Source organism: Populus euphratica, unplaced genomic scaffold, assembly GCF_000495115.2.
Source record: "Populus euphratica unplaced genomic scaffold, PopEup_1.0 scaffold214.1, whole genome shotgun sequence".
Classification (NCBI taxonomy): Eukaryota; Viridiplantae; Streptophyta; class Magnoliopsida; order Malpighiales; family Salicaceae; genus Populus; species Populus euphratica.
Genome location: NW_011500099.1, coordinates 95302 through 100691, shown reverse-complemented (window position 1 = coordinate 100691; position 5390 = coordinate 95302). Strand labels below are relative to the sequence as shown.

General features: G+C 28.0%; 1 pseudogene; it reads right to left on the bottom strand.

Annotated features, from left to right (window-relative positions):
• The window catches only part of LOC105109430 (uncharacterized), a 25437-nt pseudogene extending 20307 nt beyond the window's left edge, over positions 1 to 5130 (bottom strand).
• Positions 5131 to 5390: the final 260 nt, after the last annotated feature.

Below are 5390 nucleotides of genomic sequence, written 5' to 3'. Positions count from 1 at the left end.
CGCCATTCTGTCACACCCGGACATCGCGGCGACCTTACAAATATTGATTTAGATTTATTTTGTTTCTATAGCTGCGTAATATTTACTAACACTAGAGTTGAAAATATCTGTAGTTAAATATTCACTGACGCCAGAGTCATGGATATTATAAGCAAATTATCATAGCATAAACTAATAAACATTTAACAATTTAAGATGAAACTAGCAATGCAGTCTGCCTCAAGCAGGACGTTTAAGGGGTGATAATATCTTCCCTTTTACGTAACCAGTCCCGAACCATAGAATCTCTGTTGATCAATTAGAGTTCCCAGTGAATATAATACTAGGTGACGACTCCTTAAATAAGACATTTTCTCTTAAAAGAATAAGATACCAGATATCTTTTTTTTTTTGCAATCGAAATAATTTTTAATCGGTCGCCGCGATGTTTGGGTGTGACATTGTTCAAATATCATAAAAATTATATGAATAAATATAATTATAAGGACAACTATAATATAATTATAAGGACAACTATAACATAAAAAGGAGATTATTTTAATATAGTTAATTTACTAAGCAACTTATTATTATATAGTTTGTACGGGAAAACTATTAAATGATTCAAAATCGAAGCTCTATTTATTGATAAGATCTGCGTAGAAAGAAATGCCAGACGAGGGAGAGACTGAAAGATCTATATATCTCATAAAATAATTGAAAATCTTAGTATTTTCTTTCATGTAGAGATATCGTGCGAAACAAGGGAGAGAAAGCTCGATGATCTGCGCAGCCCCCCTTGCAGCAGCAAGGTTTGATTTTTCTTTCTTCAATGAATGGTGCGTGGGCCCCTCAAAGAACAACAGGACTTATCCTAGAAAAACAAATAAAGTTGTGAGACGAGAGAGGTTCTTTCTTTCCATTTATGGTGCAGGACCCTAAAAAAAACAAACATTAGCACTTATTCAATAAAAACAAAGAAAGTTGTAAGACAAGAGAGACTATAATTATTATAAGAAAAGTTACGATATAGTGTTTCTTTATATTGTTCTTTTTCTTTATTATCTATTTTTTTTTTGTTTTTATTTTTATTTTTTATTTTTTTTAATATTAAGATTGTTAAGAATTTAGTTTTATAATTTTATTTTTTATGTTGTTTTTTATGAGGTTAGCATAATTTGTTGGTTTGTCGAAGTAACTCAAGTTGCTTTAATTTATGGATTTGATATGTTTTTTAATTGAACTTGATTTTTTTTATAATATATTTTTTTATATATATTTTTAAAAAATTAGTTTTAGAGAAAAAACATATTATTAAATTTCATGAAGTAACAAAAATTAAAGGATGTAAGAAAAAACATTATTCACCCAACACCCATTGCATTGTGGATTATAATAGTAATACACAATATTTTGCTTTCTTAATTTATTTATTTTTTAGATTTTTGTTATGATTTTTTTCTCAAATATATTTTTATCGATTTTATCTTTTCAAATTAAGATTATTGAGAATTTAACTTTATAATTTTCTTCATTTTAGTTTGCCTTTATATGAGGTTAATGTGGTTTATGGGTTTGTCAATGTAATCTAAGTTGCCCTGATTTATGAGTTTGGTTAATTGTCTATTTTTTTTTAATTCAACTTGACATTTTTATAGTCTGTTTTTTTCTTTATATAATTCAAAAAAATAATTTTAGAAAAAATTCATGTTATTAAATATTATGAAGTAACAAAAATTAAAATGTGTGAGGAAACCAGTGTTTACCCATACACATTGCACTGTGCATGACAATAATAACCTATAGTGTTTTGCTTTCTTTTTTCTTTTTGTTTTCAAGTTTTTGTTATGGTTTTTTTAATTTGTTTTTATCGATTTCATCTTTTAATATTGGGATAGTTGATAATTAAGTTTCATAATTTATTTCCTTTTATTTTATCTTTCTATAAGGTTAGCATGGTTTGCAAATTTGCTAAGGTAACCCGGGTTGTCTTGGTTTATGAGTTTGGTGGGGTATTTTTTTTTTAATTGAACTTGATTTTTTTATCTTCTATTTTCTCTCATATAGTTAAAAAAATATAGTTTCAGAAACAATTTATATTATTAAACTTTATAAAGTTCATGGACCTATTCACAAGTTTGGTTAGTTGATCTAGTTGACTTGGTTCGCAAGTTTCACAAGTTTAAGTTTTTTCAATAAGTTTTTTTCATCATTAGATGCTAGGTTAATTAAGAATTCAATTTTATATTTGGTTTTGTTTCGCTTTGTATGAGGTTATCGCCATTTAAAAAAAAAACATCTTGGTATTGGGTTGATGTTTGATTTTGCAATCATTTATTTTTGTTATCATATAATTAAATAAAAAATAATTTTTAAAAAATATGATCATAGTGGAGTCCATAACCCAGTTCACAGGTTTGGCATATTAGTCTGTCTTATCTGATTTACAGATTTGACGAGTTTACCCATCGTTAGGATATGTTTTTTTTTTTTTTGATCATTTAATTGTTATTCTTTCTTTATTTCATCATTTAATATTGGATTGGTTAAAAAATAGACTGCATTATTAATTTTTTTTGCTTTTGAGGGATAATTGTATCAAATAAGTATCTATTTTTAAGTTGGTGCTTAATCTTGTGAGCATCTATTTTTATCATATAATTAAATTAAAAGGTTTATAAAAAAAAATCACTAAACCCAATAGAGCCCATGATCTGGGTCGCTTGGGGGGCGAGGTCAATCCAATCTATCATTATCTCAATATTTTTTAAAAAATTATCATTTTGAAGTTTTTTTAAAAGCTAAGTCATATTTTTATTGATCATCAAAGTTGTACTTGGATTTATGAAATCGATCAATTAAGTCGAGCTAGCTCTCAAATGGTTTAATTAAAAACTTGAGTTAGGTAAGAAGTTGAGTCACGTGGTTTCAGAATTAATTTAATTAAAAACTTGAGTTAGGTAATAAGTTGAGTCAGGAGATTTCAGAATTAACTTACTTTGTCAGGTTTAATAACATTGCTAAAAAATTCTTTGTGCTCTTAATATTTTTTTTATATTTTAAAAAAATGATCGAATCCACGGTGGAGTGCAAACCCATATTGTAGTGAATATAGCTTTAACAAGTTAATTTAATATATCAATAGTTTATAATTCAACTTTACCTGAGTTTTATTTTAAATTGGATTGAAAATTAATTTAATAAAACTTAGTTGTCACTAATTAATCTTGAATCAGACTAGACTAATCGATTTCAAAGATTTAAAAAAAAAATTATCTAAAATAATATTTAACTATTATGAGAAACCAAAACAATATTTTTTTCATTTAAGAAAAACAAAATACTATTATCTTGAAATTTACCCGACAAACTTACGACTTGAGCTTTAAATTAGTTAGATCTCAAACTAAGTCTAGTATTGATGATTTAAATTATAGATTTGTTAAAGTTATATCATATTGTACAAGATAACAATTATTCAAACTATTTTATACACTCGAAAACATACAGATTGAATCATAAAAAAATAAATAAATAAATAATTGATTGAATATAAAAGCTTGGACTGTCCATCTCATCGGTATATAAATATATAGAAGCTTGTACATTGTTATCTATATAAATCCTGGCTAGGGTTGAGACTCAATTTTTTTTAAAATGTATTTTTTTCTAGGTAAAGATTTTTTTTTTGTTTAGTTGTTTATTAACTCTTTTCAAAATTTGTTATATATATACTAAAAAACTGATTTATTTTTTTAATATAGGATTTGAAATCATTTAATATATATACTCTATGTTCATAAAAAAAAAATTATGTTTTTTCAATATGAGATAAAAAAAAATTAGTTTAAATACTTTAACTTAAAATGATAGCATACTAACATAATATATTTTTTAAACTTTATTATTTATAATATATATAATCTATATTCACATGATTGTTTTTTAATTTTTCATATAAATTATTAAAATTTTAAATATTTTTAAAAAATTTTAAGTTAACCCAGCTGAATCAATATAACCCAGAACCTAGCTGCTTAGCCAAATCAACCCTGGTCGGGTCTATATCTATGCTGATAAGTACCACATAAGTGATAAGTACCGTTTTCTGCAACTGTTTTTGGCCGCACGACCATTTTTATAAGGGAAAAAACGAAAGAAAGAGAAATCCATGACCTTTATTTGCTCAGAAAGAAAGAAAAACATGAAGCACAATGGGACCTGCCAACAGATTTCTCTGTCGGCTGTCACCTTGCAGAGATTATAATAAACAAGAAACATAAGAAAAACAAGAGGTTTAATTGACTTATAAAATATATGTTTGTGAGCTATGATGTAGTGTTTTTTGTTCAATTGTTGAGAGAATTTCATGAAACCAATGGAAAATCAAAATAATAAGAGTATATTTTGACTGGTAAAAAAACATGTAAGAAAAAAGAAAAGAATCCATGTGAAAAATACACCTGTTTATTTTCTGTCGTGCCTGTACGTGGTCGTTAACCATGTTAATTATAACCAATTTCTTTTTAATTTATAATTTAAGAAAAAGCATGAAACATTTCTTGCAAGGATATATTATATATATTTGGATACAAGTAAAATCATGCAGGGTAAGTAAGATTCACTCTTTTGCTCACATGATTCTGAGTTCTAGGATAGACATTTTAAGAAACAGCTAGCATCAAACACCCCCAAGCTAGCCCTCCTTCCCAGGAGAAAAAAAGAAAAAACAAGCAAGAAAGAAAGAACAGATACTAGAAGAGTAAGACAGAAGATAAAGCTACATCGATCAACACCTATATATTTATGCGAGTAGTAGCCTCTTTTTATTCTTCTTCTTCGCAGACGATTACTCCGCAAAACTTCGTCGAATAACTTGAATTTTTTCCGAGCTTGAATTCCCAATTCCAGATCCTCAGCTCCCTTCATGTCCACCGCAGAGAAGGTGACTTCATCACCTTCTTTGAGACCCCTTTTTTTGGCGGACTCTACCCAACCTGAAGACAGGACTGGTTTAGGGTGGCGGTCACTTTTTCTTGTAGAACATCGGAACCTCCACCTCTTGCCATGGATGTCAGTGACACCAAAGTCTTTAGAGTGTTCTCCTCCTGGGATTTGGAAATCGTCGAGGCTTTTCATCGGAACTGACATTCTATATTCAATGTCTGTTTTTGAGAGTTTCTTTTCGAATAGGTGTTTTGGCATGTTGACAGATATGGGTTTTCTAGCTACTTTAGTTGCTGATAGAAGTGCAGCTAGCAGCATTCTCTTCACTCTATTTATAATTAAACGAAAAGCAATAGTTGATGGTGGGTCCGTAACCCTTTAAATGTTTTTATTTTTTATTTTTTATCTCCATTCTCTCCAGATATGATGACCTTCAAGGATTGGTCCAATTACCCAATAATATT